A 15,977-nucleotide genomic window follows, 5' to 3' on the forward strand; every position below is an offset into this window, starting at 1 on the left:
ATTGGTAAACAAGGCCTGAACATACAGAAACACTTGCTCACATTTTAAGTATTTAACCTCTTAAGATCTTTATAGGAGACTGACTCAGTTTATGGTGTACACCTATGGTGTGGCACCCTATACCAGGCAACTCTTAGTGATAGTGTTTAGGTGTCCAGATAGCAAAAGCTCTCAAAGGGTAGCTGTGGTGAGCTGCTAAATCTTATCCAGGTGAAGTGTAAAGCACTTGCAATACCACAATAGTCAATCAGTGATTATCACACATGCAAGAACCACAACAGGTGTTGCAAAAATAAGTATTTATTATTACAACACTACTATACTAAGGTTAGTATATCTCCATTTGGCAATATCTGCACACAAAATATACACTTGGCAACAAGCAGGAAAAGCATAGAAATACATAGGACCCTATGGGCGGCGCCAAACCATATACTAAGAAAGTGGTTTAAGAATGGAGGTGCTGAACCAAGTTAAGTGTGTTAGAATCCCGAAGGCTGAGGGAGTAAGGAATTACCAGGGGTAAGTATTGGAAATATCACAGGCGTCCGAGTGCAAAGTAATCGAGCCAGGTGTCCCATGGGCTAACTTACAGGACCGTCACTGTTGGATTTTTATGGATTTACGGCCCTTCCCAGTGGGCCCCAAGGAAACCGGTTGGTACAAGGAATGTTGGATAGTACCCCCACCTGTTGATACCCAGAAAACCAGAGTACCTACATCAGGGAGCCCAGGTTTGAAGTGATGTCTGAAACCTTCGTTGGAGTCAGTGGGAGCCTCGATTGTCCAGCTGCTGTTGTGACCCATGAACCAGGTCGGCAGGACCCAAGGGTGGATTCCAGATGTGAAGAACCTGAAAAGGAAGGGGACAGTGTCTAGACCTCTCGGGGATGCCCAGGCAGTGCAGGTAGGCAATGCCCACCTGTAGGAAGTTGGCTCTGTATGTACTATTTCAAAGTAAGAAATAGCATGCACAGAGTCCAAGGGTTCCCCTTAGAGGTAAGTTAGTGGCAAAAAGAGATAATTCCAATGCTCTATTTTGTGGTAGTGTGGTCGAGCAGTAGGCTTATCAGAGGGTAGTGTTAAGCATTTGTTGTACACACACAGGCAATAAATGGGGAATACACACTCAGACAATTCCAGGCCAATAGGTTTTTTAAATAGAAAAATATCTTTTCTTAGTTTATTTTAAGAACCACAGGTTCAAGATTTACAAACAATACTTTAAATGAAAGGTATTTCACTTAGGAACTTTAGGAACTTTGAATTAGCAAAATAGCATATACAGTTTTCACACAAATGGCAATAAGCTGTTTTAAAACTGGACACTTAGTGCAATTTTCAGCAGCTCCTGGGGGAGGTAAGTGTTTGTTAGTTTTGCAGGTAAGTAAACCACCTACAGGGTTCAAAGTTGGGTACAAGGTAGCCCACCGTTGGGGGTTCAGAGCAACCCCAAAGTTCCCACACCAGCAGCTCAGGGCCGGTCAGGTGCAGAGGTCAAAGTGGTGCCCAAAACGCATAGGCTTCAGTGGAGAAGGGGGTGCCCCGGTTCCAGTCTGCCAGCAGGTAAGTACCCGCGTCTTCGGAGGGCAGACCAGGGGGGTTTTTGTAGGGCACCGGGGGGGGGGGGGGGGGGGGGACACAAGTCAGCACAAAAAGTACACCCTCAGCGGCACGGGGGCGGCCGGGTGCAGTGTGCAAACAGGCGTCGGGTTTGCAATGGAGTTCAATGGGAGACCAAGGGGTCTCTTCAGCGATTCAGGCAAGAGGGGGGGCTCCTTGGGGTAGCCACCACCTGGGCAAGGGAGAGGGCCACCTGGGGGTCGCTCCTGCACTGGAGGTCGGATCCTTCAGGTCCTGGGGGCTGCGGGTGCAGTGTCCTTACCAGACGTCGGGTCTTTGAAGCAGGCAGTTGCGGTCAGGGGGAGCCTCGGGATTCCATCTGCAGGCGACGCTGTGGAGGCTCAGGGGGGTCAACTCTGGCTACTCACGGGCTCGCAGTCGCCGGGGAGTCCTCCCTGTAGTGTTTGTTCTCCACAAGTCGAGCCGGGGGCGTCGGGTGCAGAGTGCAAAGTCTCACGCTTCCGGCGGGAAACGTGTGTTCTTTCAAAGTTGCTTCTTTGTTGCAAAGATGCTTCTTCCTTGGAGCAGAGCCACTGTCCTCAGGAGTTCTTGGTCCTTTCAGATGCAGGGTAGTCCTCTGAGGCTTCAGAGGTTGCTGGACCCTGTGGAACGCGTCGCTGGAGCAGTTCTTTTGAAATGGGGAGACAAGCCGGTAGAGCTGGGGCCAAAGCAGTTGGTGTCTCCGTCTTCTCTGCAGGTTTTTCAGCTCAGCAGTCCTTCTTCGTCTTAGGTTGCAGGAATCTATCTTGCTGTATTCTGGGAGCCCCTAAATACTCGATTTAGGGGTGTGTTTAGGTCTGGGTGGTTAGTAGCCAATGGCTACTAGCCCTGAGGGTGGCTACACCCTCTTTGTGCCTCCTTCCTGAGGGGAGGGGGGCACATCCCTAATCCTATTGGGGGAATCCTCCATCTGCAAGATGGAGGATTTCTAAAAGTCAGTCACCTCAGCTCAGGACACCTTAGGGGCTGTCCTGACTGGCCAGTGACTCCTCCTTGTTTTTCTCATTATCTCCTCCGGCCTTGCCGCCAAAAGTGGGGCCGTGGACGGGGGGGGCGGGTAACTCCACAAGCTGGAGTGCCCTGGGGTGCTGTAACAAAGGGGGTGAGCCTTTGAGGCTCACCGCCAGGTGTTACAGTTCCTGCAGCGGGAGGTGGGAAGCACCTCCACCCAGTACAGGCTTTGTTACTAGCCACAGAGTGACAAAGGCACTCTTCCCCATGTGGCCAGCAACATGTCTGGTGTGTGGCAGGCTGCTAAAACTAGTCAGCCCACACTGGTAGTCGGTATGGTTTCAGGGGGCATCTCTAAGATGCCCTCTGGGGTGTATTTTACAATAAAATGTACACTGGCATCAGTGTGCATTTATTGTGCTGAGAAGTTTGATACCAAACTTCACAGTTTTCAGTGTAGCCATTATGGTGCTGTTGAGTTCGTGTATGACAGACTCCCAGACCATATAGTCTTATGGCTACCCTGCACTTACAATGTCTAAGGTTTTGTTTAGACACTGTAGGGGCATAGTGCTCATGCACTTATGCCCTCACCTATGGTATAGTGCACCCTGCCTTAGGGCTGTAAGGCCTGCTAGAGGGGTGACTTATCTATACCTATAGGCAGTGTGAGGTTGGCATGGCACCCTGAGGTGAGTGCCATGTCGACTTAGTCCTTTTATCCCCACCAGCACACACAAGCTGGCAAGCAGTGTGTCTGTGCTGAGTGAGGGGTCCCCAGGGTGGCATAAGACATGCTGCAGCCCTTAGAGACCTTCCCTGGCATCAGGGCCCTTGGTACCAGGGGTACCAGTTACAAGGGACTTACCTGGATGCCAGGGTGTGCCAATTGTGGAAACAAAAGTACAGGTTAGGGAAAGAACACTGGTGCTGCGGCCTGGTTAGCAGGCCTCAGCACACTTTCAAATCCTAACTTGGCATCAGCAAAGGCAAAAAGTCAGGGGGTAACCATGCCAAGGAGGCATTTCCTTACACCACCCTTTTGGATGTGAAGTTCCTGTAGGGCGGTGAATAAATAAGTGCAGCTGTGGAGTCAAAGGGATGCAGGAGCTCCTTGGAGTCGCCAACGAGCAGTCCACGTCGATCGCCGGATTGCAGGAGGGTCAGTGGCTCGCAGGACCACCAACAAGCTTTGGCAAATGCAAATAGTTGTTGCAAGGAAGATTGTAGGTTTTTGGGGACCAGCAAGGTCCTAGCGGCTCGACACTTGAAGCAGAGTCATGGCAGACCTTCAGCAGGAAAGAAAGCCTGTCTGAGTCAGAGGAGCCCCCATGAGGACCTACTGGCAGCAGCCACAGGGAGTCACAGTGAGGACTCAGCAGCCCAACAAAACAAGAGTCCCACATCACAGGAGCTGCAGTGTGGTAGACGAACTTGTAGTAGCAGAGTGCTGGAGGCTGGGGTTTCTTTGAGCCTGAAGAGTCAACAGGCCTTGGTAAGAATAACAGTTGTGGTGCACAGGGGGTTCCGTTCCAGTGGCTGCAGCAAGGGCCCGCCGCCTCCCAAGTTGGTCAGAAGACAAGTTGGCCCCGGAGAGGTCCACAGAACCACCATCTGTGTTGCAAAGCATTTCAATGTCCGTGGGACAGCAGAATCCACCAGACGGCCTTGTTGTCTTGAGGTGCCTGCAGATGCAGGGGAGGGACTTATTCACTCCAAGGGAGATTCCTTCTTGCTTCTTGGATGCAAACAGTGTCCCTGTGACCCTGGAGGATGCTCAGCCACAGATGTTGCAGAAATCTTGCTGGAGCTAGATAAACAATGTTGCCGTGGGAGCCCTCCCAACTGGATAGTGTCTAGTTTCAGTTCTAAAAGCAGACCAGCAGTGGTTCCAGAGGCCAGGAGCAGAAGATGTCTTGCAGAGAGTTCCTTGAAGAGACTTGCTTGACGCATCTGAGGACCCACCCTCAAGAGAGCCCTTAAGTAACCCTAAAAAGAGGTGTGTGATATCTACAGTGACCCACCTATCTGAGTGGGTCATGGATGTCATCGACCTGGCCTAACCAGTCAGATGCTATCAGGGGCCACTACCTACCTTGCTTCTAAGATGGCAGAATCAACCGGCTACCTGGCAGAGCTCTGTGCACCTCCCTAGGGGAGGAGCTAGACAAGGGCTTGGCACTCCTCTGTCTCTTGTGTGGTTTCACACTAGAGCGGGAACCAGGGGTTCCTACACTGGTGCAAACCGGTTTATGCAAGAAGGGCACCAGATGTGCCCTTTAAAGGAGTCTGGTGGTGCTCAGAGGCCACCGCACCTCAGAGACACCCATTTCAAAGGGAGAGGTGGTCACAGCTCTCCCCTACAGGAAATCATTTGTTCTGCCTTCTCCTGCTCGAGTTAGGCTCAGCAGCAGGAGGGCAGAGCAGTGTCTGGGGGTCTGCAGCAGCACGGGCTGGCATACAGGCCCTGCAAGGCTGTACAGACAGAACTGGGGGATCCTCTAAGGAACCCCCTGAGAACGTGGTATCATGCAACTAACACTGAAATCGTTGTTGCAGGATTCCAACATGTTTGATACTAAAATGCCTAGGTTCAGAGAAGCCATTATGTAGTTGGACTACTCATGTCAAACAGTGTCCAGTACATACCATAAGATGGCTTCCCCCCACTTACAAAGCCCAGGGAATGGAGTCTGGGGTTTGTAAGGGCGCCTCTACTCATGCAGTGGCGCCCTCACACTCAGGACCACGCACCCTTGGGCTGAAGGGCCTACCAGAGGGGTGACTTGCAGTGTCCAAGTGCAGTGACCACAATATAAGGCAAGCCCTATATCTAAAGTGAAAGGTGCATGCACCATTTCACGCAGACTGCCATGGCAGGCCTGCAGACACAGTTTGCGTGGACTCCCATGGGTGGCATAATACATGCTGCAGCCCATGGGAGACTCCTGGTGTGTCAATACCCTAAGTACCATATACTAGAGACTTACCTGGGTGCACGTTTATGCCAATTGTGGGGTGAAAAGTTACTAAGAAAACAAATTTAGAGAAGAGAGCACAGACACTAAGGTGCTGGTTAGCAGGATACCAGCATACTACAGTCTAAACACAATGACACCAGGCAAAAAGTGGGGCTGGTAACTACGTCAGAAAGATGCTACTTTCATTCAAGTCTTACTAGGAACACCACAATAACCCCAACTGGATCAGAGCACCTATGCAGCTACTTTCCTGGGCATGCAGGGTATTAGACTTAAACCCACATATGAATGCAAAAGCATAGCCGGTAGGGTTTTCTCTTTACGATTCATATATGTCTTTGTTCATTCTTGGTATCTCTCCGCTTGCTCCTTGACTGTTGCAAAAATCAGTATCTCCACTACCAGGGCCAACTTAGATCCTGGCTTCCTTCCTCTCAGCAGCTCAAATGGTGATGCCCCAGTTATGGAACCAGGCATTCGTTACTAAAGTAGTTTGAAGTGCCTTGCACCAAGACAAACCTCTTTTCACTGTCAGTTGGACAGATTACATTACAACACAGTTTAAACTCCCAACTTGATTGTTGGCTTGGCGAGTGAAAGCACTTCTCCGATGTACAATGCCACACCTAGATAAATATTGCCCAAAACTCATTGCTTGCGAATTGGGGCCCATTTTCTGAAATCAAAACCTCAGGCATTTTCTCTTTACAAATAATATCCTCTAGGAACCCATTGACGTTCCTTTGTTACCTCCTGTGTGATCCTAATGTACGGCCACTTTGTGAAATTATCCACACGGACATAAAATTCCTTTTAAAGTCTCACTAAAAGGGTCTGGAACATCAATACCGAGTTCTACAGTGTAAGCCACTTCACATTCTTTATGACTATTCTCATTAATTTGACGAGCCCCGTGACAAACTCTACATGCAGTCAGCTTGATCCTTAGCCCTACCACTGACCTATTCAATGTAAAATTGATGACTGAAGCTTGACAGCCAAACTTGCCAACTAAGCTGTCCAGAATCTCCTGCCACCAAGTGATAAAATGCTTACAGATGTGTTTTCTGGTCTGGGAACAAATTGCATACCCCACAAAAATAGTCTTAAGTAGTTTGTAGCCCAAAAGCATGTCAGGAGCTCTCTTTCTACTGACTCTTTCAGTGTTCTAGAAGCAAACAACACAACCCTCTGGCTTACTCGATCATATTGTAATTACATGGCTTTAAGATCGCAACTACTTGCGTATCTTGTAAGAACACGTTCTTTTCCCATCTTAAATGATCTTAGGAAAGGTGTATGCACCATTTCACTTTTAAGTTCATCAAAATCTTCTGACCCCATTTAGTTGCACCTTCTTCTTTAACAAGAATTACAACATATCAACCTTAGTAGAACATATAACAAACACTGCATAGAATTCAGTCGATTCTAGGAGCCTTCCACTATTGCTTGAATGTGATTCTATTTGGGCATGATCCCATTTCAATAATTCTCTGTTCCAGATACTCAACTTCTTTACACCTGCAGTTTTTCAGTTTATCCAAAGCAGCAGCTAAATGCCCAACATGTTCTCACAGACTTGAATATTATTCTGGAAATCCACCTTGCTGACATTCCTTTTAAAGTCTTATGTCAATTACTGTAAGACTGATGTGACGTTCACAGTGCCCAGTGCTATCCTGTAAAATAGAAACTTAAATTTAGGAGGGGGGCACAAAGGCCCTCAAATGCTTAGAGTCCTCTTCCATTTTTACCCAATGGTAATCGCTTGCAAGATCAGAGGTGGAGATAACTGTCTCTCTGGCAAGCATAAACACAAGTTCATGTAAATTTGGCAATGGATTTCTATCAGTTGATATTTCATTAAAAGGTTTCTGAAGTCCAGGCTTAGCTTTTTACCCTTAAATTTTCAATGAACTCTCCATGAAGGAACTCTTGGCTGACAACTCTATTGTTTCTATAATTACTTTTAAACACAAATCTCATAGTAAATTCTTGGGTTTCTCTTGATACATTAAGGGAACATTGCAAGTCTTATGCAGAACTGGCACCGTATTATCTTTTTACAAAATGTTATCTTTAAAACCAACAATATGCCCCAGGCTGTTCCTTGAAATCCACTGGACTCCAAATCAGGAAAAGTGACACTTCCAGCAGCAGCAGCCTTCCCAGAGCAAGTCACCAAGTAAGATTCCTCCTAATAGATCTGTTAAGCTGGTCAAAAATGAAATGGAGGAAGAGTCGCACCCAAATGACCTATACAGGACTGCATATAGCCCTGGACAGTTTAAGGTGATGTAATGAGACACAGAAGAACACTACTGGTTTTCAGCACACTTTGAACTGGGCCAGCAACCACAGCCTTGCCATGCTAAGTACCCACAATATGGGTGAAATGAAGGGCCAGATGATAGGACTCATTATGATCGCTATTACCAATTGATGGAGACTATAAGGAATACCACAAACCACCAATGATGCAAGTGCCAGTAGATGTACTAACAAAATGTTCAGTGGCATGTGTGGCTGTAGATACCCATGCTCTACATACTCCTGCCATCTAGTGTTGGGTCCAAAGTGGTACAAGTTGTTTTTCATCGAAGAATTGTTTGGAGTCATAAGATTGAGCGACTTCTTCTTTGTGATATTGCGAATGGGCATTGACTCCTTTGTTAGATTTTCTTTCCGCTGTCTGGTCTGGATGTGTGTGCCTCTGCGCCAGCTCTCAACTCTCTTCAGTTCATTCTTTTCCCAGTCTTTCCTTTCTCATTTCAACAGTTTTATCATTCGCGCTTCTCCCATCTTAGTGCTCTCTCCATTCCGTCAGTTCGGCCACTGACCGACCTCCCTTCGGTACACCAATCCCTACCTCTGGCTTCCCTTCCCACGTGGCTCCAGCATTAACATAATGGACTCCATTCCGCTTCTGCCCTCTGTGCCATGCCAATGTTCTCCCCACCGACCAACTACTCATGTGCAACCTCTGTCTCTCTGCAAACCATCATGAGACTGACTGCGATTCCTGAAAGTTTTTCCGCTCCAAAAAGACCCTTCGGGATCGACTAGCATGTTGCCTGGAAATGGCCAAGAAGACGCCGGATGACTCCCCGGACACCTTAGGTGAGGAACATGCTCATGAGTAATCTGTGCAGGAGGAGGTTAGCTGTTTCCATACAAAGTAGCTCTGAGTTTGATGTTAAATTTGACATCGAATGCCACAAGGTCACCTCTGCTCAGTGTTTGAGTACTGTGGCCCCTCTGTCCCACACAAATCCTCCAAAAATACTTTTCAGCCCATCTTTGAAGTCACCGGTCCCCCACTGCCATCCGCCCATGGCCAGTACCGAAAAACTGCTTTTACCGCCCTGCCTTCTGCCTCTGAGCCAAAAATGGCCACTAAGACCAAAGCCACGTCGTTGGCTTTGACCTTCACAGCTTCGGACCAAGAGATTGTTTCGGTATCGATCCAGACGTCTGGACCGAGTCGCTAGTCTTAACTTTGATGCCGACCAAGCTTCCAAAACCGAAAACTGCGGCGCCAAGGTCTTCAGGGCCAAAAACTTCAAAATCCAGAGTCTTGGGCCAGTCTTCCACCAGCCCATCTCCTATCAAACTGATCCTAGAGAAAATGGACGAATCATTGCCACTCCCTCCTCTCCTGTGCTCCCTGAAAGGAAACTCTTCTTTCAAGAGGCTTTGGATGTTCCTGTCCCTTCCAAAAAGAAAATGAAGGACAAGGCTACTAGCCCTCCACGCAAGCCTTCTGCCCCATCTTCACCCCCACCCCCTCCCCAATCCCCGACATCACCTATACCAGGGGATTACACTCCTCTAGGTTCCCCACAATCATACTCTGGGGGAGTCCTCAAGATGATAATGACCCTAGGGATGCCTGCAACCATGATCGCTTTCTTTTTAATAATCTTGGCCTCTACTCTACACGTCCCTCACCACCAGAAGACACTACCTCTTAACAAAAGGCACCAGAGTAGCTCCTTTTCACAATGTGGATCTGCACAAAGATGCCATTGAACAGGATTTCCTGTTCGACACTCTTGCCTCCACTCACAGGGAGGCACAATACCCGCTATACATCAGGGCACTGGTACCACCTGACTCCACTGTGGCAACAACAGCACATATACAAGGCTAATAGTCAGGCCACTGCGGATTCTCCTTCCCGAGAAAAGGAGAATAAAAGAATCACTGATTTTAGGAAAGGGTGGTGGTGCAAACCGTTGGTACATAACCAGTTCTCAAGCCCTTTTGGTCTGGTACGATTAGGACCATTGGGATGAGATGGAGGAGCTACTACAAAAAGGAGGGGCACCGTAATAGGTGACAACAGATTGTTGCAGAGGGTCATACCGTCTCCAACTCCTCAATCAGGTGCGCCCTTGATGCCGCTGATACTGCAGCTCGCGGCATTAACTTCAGCATCTATTTTAAGACAGCATGCTTGATTGCGCTGTTCAGGTTTTAAATCTGAGGTCTAGTGGGCAGTTCTTAACATGCCCTTTGATAAAGAGCACCTATTTGGGCCACAGGTAGACACTACTTTAGAAAAGCTTAAAACAGACACAATCACTGCCAAAGCCATGGGTGACCTTCAGATTAATACACAAAGGGGCTCCTTTTGTTTCTCTGGCTTCAGGGGATTATATAAGTCTCCAACACCAGAGGTGTCCAACTCACACCCTAGACACCCTCAATTTGCCTACATCAGAGGCTATTATAGAGGATCTTACATGGGGTCCAACAACAAAGGGAGGGGAAAAAGCACTGCCACCTACGGTTCCTCCTCCACTGCCAAGAAGTGACTACCTTCACCTTTCTTCCTGACCACAGACTGTTGGGTCCTTGCCGTTATCCAACATGGTTTTTGTCTGGAGCTCATTACCACTCCTCCCAATATTCCCTCCCCCTCGCCCTCTCAGGCTATCTCAGGAACACTTAACCCTTCTCAAACAAGAAGTGCAGGCCCTTCTTCTCAAAGGGACCATAGAGCACCCAGCCCCCTTCATCAAGGTTTAGGAGTATACACCCTATTCTTCCTGATTCCCAAAAAGGATGACTCTCTCAGTCCGATACTGGACTTCAGACTTCTGAACAAATACATCCTTTCAGAACACTTCCACATGGCCACCCTCCAAGATGTCATCCCGCTTCTACAGCAAGGTGACTTTGACAGCTCTAAACCTAAAGGATGTTAATTTTCACATACCCAATTCACCCTGCACATCGAAAATAGTTAAGATTAGTCATTGCAGGTAAACATTACCAGTTTATGGTCCTTCATTTTAGAATCACTACTTGTAGGAAAATGTCTCCCTTTTGCAGTTACCCCCCACTTTTTGCCTGATATTGATGCTGACTTGACTAAGAAGTGTGCTGGGACCCTGCTAACCAGGCCTCAGCACCAGTGTTCTTTCACTTAAAAATGTGCCATTGTTCCACAATTGGCACATCCCTGGCACACCGATAAGTCCCTTGTAAAAGGTACCAGTGGTACCAAGGGTTCTGTGACCAGGGAAGGGTCTCCGAACCCTGTTGAGGTGCTTCAGGTTTGCGTGCGGGAGAGGCTCCTCCGTTAGCGATGACGTCAGTAAGGCTTGCGACCCGATGTCGGGAAGGGCCAAAGGCAGTGCAGATCAGGAGCCTGTGAGGTGAGGTCGTCAGTGGGAGGGTGTGCAGACGGGGACGGTGGTCAGCCCCCCACTTACCAGCCCGGCGGGGTTTGTGTGCTCCAGAGCTCGTCCTCATCACAAACAGCACCGCATATAGGCCTCGCCTGCGGTCCACAGTGGTCGGGGTTGTCCCTCGTGGTGCTCCCTTCCCCCTTCGTGCCTGGAGGCCAGGTGACGCATTCCAGGTGTTGCCGGGGCCCTCGTAAACAGGTACTGATCACAGCAGAAGGTCCCAGTCTCCAAGAATGCAGGATAATGGATGGACCCAACGTGGTACTCTTTACAAGCGTCTGTCTCAGTCTCCATCTTGGCCACATTCCCTTGCCTGCTTCTTGTTGACAATGACATGTGGCATATGCAGGCTATGCTATGGAATCTCAAATCCCATTTGCCCTATTACTGGGAAAACCTGTGAAATGCTATTATTTCGGAGGGAAGTGCACATGATCTGCAGTGATGGCTGCTTGATCGAAATTAGACAGGCAACAGAGCCCTCTCTTTTCCTATCAGAGTTGACAGCGGTGATAAATGCATTACTGCCGGATTGGGAGGGTTTTCTGGGGAGAGACGGAGATCAGAGAACTCTTGTCTCTGGTGAAAAACCAGCTCAGTTTCACTCTGCTGGAGTTGTGGCCCATTCGCCTTGCATTAAATGCCTTGCTGCCATTCCTCAAAAGGGGGGTTGAGGAGGCAGTGCAGGTTCTCGCGGACAACTTCACTGCCATGTGGTACTACAACAAATAGGTTAGAGTTGAGTCCTGGGTCATGTACTAGGAGTCTCTGGCCGCTGGAGCATCCGGGCATTTCCCAGATGGTGAACCACCTAGTGGGGTCATTAAATGGTAGGTCAGACAAGCTCAGATGGGGGTCATTCGAAATGAGGTTGGTAGTAGTGATATGTTCATCAAACCTCTTTATAAGTCTATTTTTAGGGGTTGGTGCTGACCTGGTATTAGCTACCCTTCTACCCGAGCGTATCACTTGACTGTAAACCCAACGCATCTGTCACAAATAAGAAAGTACAGATAGATACCGAAGCACTCTTGAAGTCCACAAATCAAGTCCAAAATTAGGTACGTAGCAAATCCAATGATATATTTGCTTATGACATCAGGACAAACCGCCTACATGTGTTGCATCACCTTTCACACTCTGCCTTCTCAACAGTGGTGAACAAATGTAGCAGAGGTTTTCCCCAGTGCTGGAAGATGCCCTGTGCCACCTCTAGGTGTAAGTGCTGTTCATGATCTGCCAGACCTCCCCCCGCAGCTGAGTACAGATAGATACCGAAGCACTCTTAAAGTAGAAAATCCAATCCAAAGGAGTTTATTCAGAAGTGGGTATGTAGCAAATCCAATGCACCTTATGCTTCTGACATTAAGACAAACAGGCAACACATGTTTCTTCACAGACAGTGACTTTTTCAAGGTAGTAAATGTACAAAGTTTTGTATGACTGGAATTAATCATGTGATTAACCCCGAGGGGTTAAAAGAAATATAGGGATGAAAGCACCAAGGATAGAAAGCGAGATAGTCCATAGTGTCAAAGTTAGAAAAAAAAGGGTAAAATGTGAAAAAAAGTGCTACCAAAGCAGGTATACAGCTGCACGTCTGCAGAGACTTGTCACAAAAGGATGGCGTGTGAGAGTGACGAACCTCTGAACAAAAGAACCCAGAAGCATTACGTAATAGAATGTTCGATGGCACGTGTAGCTGTAGCTGCACATACTGTGCATAAGCCCGCCTTCTAGTGTTGGATTCGAAGTAGTACAACTTGTTTTTGTTCGAAGGTTTTCGAGCCACGGGATAGAATGTTGACTCCTCTCTGTAAATCTGTGCCTGGGCATTGAGTCCTTTGTTAGATTGTTTTTCGACGCTGTCGGGTTCGGACGTGTGTTACTCTATCTGCGAGTTCTCAGCTCCAAACAGTCTTAACGGTATTCTTTCCGTCTTACCAACATCATCGGTATATTTTCCGATCGCATATTCTTTAATAGCTTAACTTTTGGTTCCTTTTCCATACTCTGAATCAAATTTTTTTCAGCCATTTCGGGAATGGAAAGGTCCTCTTGGGCCCTCTACGGGCCTACTTCTTCCACGTGGTATCGAAGAATGCAGCCCTAATGGAACATACTCCATTCCGGTTTTGCTATCGATGCAGTTCAAGGTTTCCACACATAGACTGTAGGAAGTAACCCTCGTTCTTGGCATGGTTACCCCCATTTTTCTGCCTGTTGTCAGCATGTTTGTGTCCATGAGGATCCTGCTAACCAGGAACCCAGTGGTTATGCTCTCGCCCTTCTAACTTTGTAAATGTACCTTTTTCTTCCCAGAATTGGCATACTGTTTCTCCCCCCACCACCATGTAAGTCCCTAGTATATGGTACCTAGGTACCCAGGAAATTGGGGTTCCAGGGAATCCCTATGGCCTGCAACAGTTACTCCGCCACCCACAGGGAGCCCATGCAAAGGGTTCTGCAGGCCTGCCATTGCAGTCAGCGTGAAATCGATGCATGCACCCGTTTTCACTACATGTTACTATGTCACCCCTATGGTAAGCCCTCTCAGCCCAGAGAGCAGTGTGCAGTTACCTGTGTGTGAGGGCACCCCTGCACTAGCAGAGATGCCCCCACAAACTCCAGATCTATTTTCGTGACATGTAGTGCTGTAGATTGACATGCACCCTCCCACCTTCCTGGATTTGTGTAGATGTTGCAATTTAGTCTTATATATAAATAATGTACATATGTAAATACATTGCATGGACATCTTTTCTATCCCACTATCTATTTTTCACTGCTTCACTCTCCCACCGATGGAGAAACAATCTAACAAAGGACTCAATGCCCATGCAAAGTATTACAGAGAGGAGGAGTCACTCGGTCCAGTGACTCAAACTTTCTTTGAACAAAAACCAGTTGTACTACTCCGAACCCAACAGTAGATGGCGAGCTTATGCACAGCATGTGAATCTACAGCACTACATGCCACAAACAGATGTCTACTGGTAAGTAACATTTTCCTTATAAAATAATGACATTATACCCAAATATCACTGGACCACGTACCAAAGTAAAAAAAAAAACTTACAAAAAACTGGTCCATGGAGTGATAACTCTAATCCAAGTGAGACGTGTAGTAAACCAAAGATCTTGCCACGTAATATATTGTCTTCACTGATCAATAATCGATATGAAGTCACGCAAGTCATCCAATTGACCAATACACTTTAAAAACTAAATGAAGAAAACTAAAGACATTTTCAGAGATCATTTTTGTTAGCATAGCAGAAATGTAAAAGCCAAAGTTCCAACTCTATACGGGGAAGGAAATTTACGAATAGTATTGAAGTGGGGAAAACATCCCACAAACTGTAATGAACAAGGCACGATATGCCGATGTTGTCCTCTCCTAGCCGCTAGGAGACCATAATGTACTCCACTTCTTAGAATGTAAATATAATGTATACCCCCCCAGGAATGTTGTCTCAAGAAAACGCCAAAAACCACATGTGCAAAAGTACATGGAAAAAAAATGAAGGACTGTAGTCATTGCGACGTAAAAGTGTTAACGTTACGCTGCCATATTGGAAGAGTGTCATAAAAAGCACAAAATGTCTAGCTCAGGGATACATAGCTGCCCTGTCACCCTACATAAAAATGTTAATACATAGTCAAAAGACACATGTACATTACTAAAAGGACATAAAGCAGGAAAAAAAAGCAGAAAAGCCTGAAATCACAGCGGCATACAAGCGTTAAATAACACTATATTGGAGTCGTGTAACGTTACTGAGAGCAATGTTAAGAATAGGGCAGCAAAACTGCCCTAAAGGAAGCTGGCTCTGTATATACGATATCAAAATGAAATAGTGTGCACAGAGGCTAAAGAAGATAATACTAATGCTCTCTTTTGTGATAGTGTGGTCGAGCAGTTAGGCTTATCAGAGGGTAGAGCAATTCAGTGAAATCTGATGTCCGATAGATTCCTTACCTTTAAATTTCCCAGATGTCTGACTGGGACCGATCGCAATTCGAGCATTGTCCACACCAGAAGTGACATTGCAGGCACCTATATAGGCGCCACCTCGGTGCTCTGATATGAGTTCTTTTCTTTCTGCGCCAGTTAGGGCTGAGCCAGATAAAAGTTACCTCTGTCATTTTTTGGTAGGCTTTTTTTCGATTTCTTTTTCGAGGTTTACCTCCTTGTGTGTCGAGATGTCTTTGAGCAAGACAGGTTTTAAACCGTGTGGCACCTGTCACTGCGTCATGTTGGTGACAGATCCCAAGGTCTGTTTGTGGTGTCTTCAGCGAGAGTACGACTCCAAGTTGTGCTCGGACTGCTGGGCCATGGTACTGAGGACTTTGAGGGAGTGGTCCCTGAAGCTGCTAGCAACCTGGCTTGCAACACTGTTGCGTGACTCCTAGGAGGGCTCAGTTCTGATACAGAGTAAGGTTGCGAGACCGCTCCAGGAGCCTTAAGTCCTTTTTTTTCACACTCCAAGTCATTGAGACATTTGGGAAGGAAGCATAAGAAGCACAAGGAGTCGAAGCATGCTTCAACTTTTCCTTGTCTGTTGGCCAACATGAAGAAGGAACATCGGTGATCTAGGCACGGTTCTGCTGAGCTGTTCCTCAGTTTCAACCTTGTGCTTCCCCGCTTTTCTGGGAACCTGAGTGACTCCCGGTCAGATTATAGAGTTGTACGAGGCCAACCGACGTGTTTTATAGC

At 47.3% G+C, this 15,977-nt stretch overlaps 1 protein-coding gene across 1 annotated transcript in view; it reads left to right on the forward strand.

The window, feature by feature from the left end:
- TAOK1 (TAO kinase 1) overlaps window positions 1-15,977 on the forward strand; it is a 959,977-nt gene that overhangs the window by 250,256 nt on the left and 693,744 nt on the right. The gene's annotated exons all lie outside the window — the stretch shown is intronic.

The sequence above is a fragment of the Pleurodeles waltl genome, chromosome 3_1 (genome assembly GCF_031143425.1).
Source record: "Pleurodeles waltl isolate 20211129_DDA chromosome 3_1, aPleWal1.hap1.20221129, whole genome shotgun sequence".
Lineage (NCBI taxonomy): Eukaryota > Metazoa > Chordata > Amphibia > Caudata > Salamandridae > Pleurodeles > Pleurodeles waltl.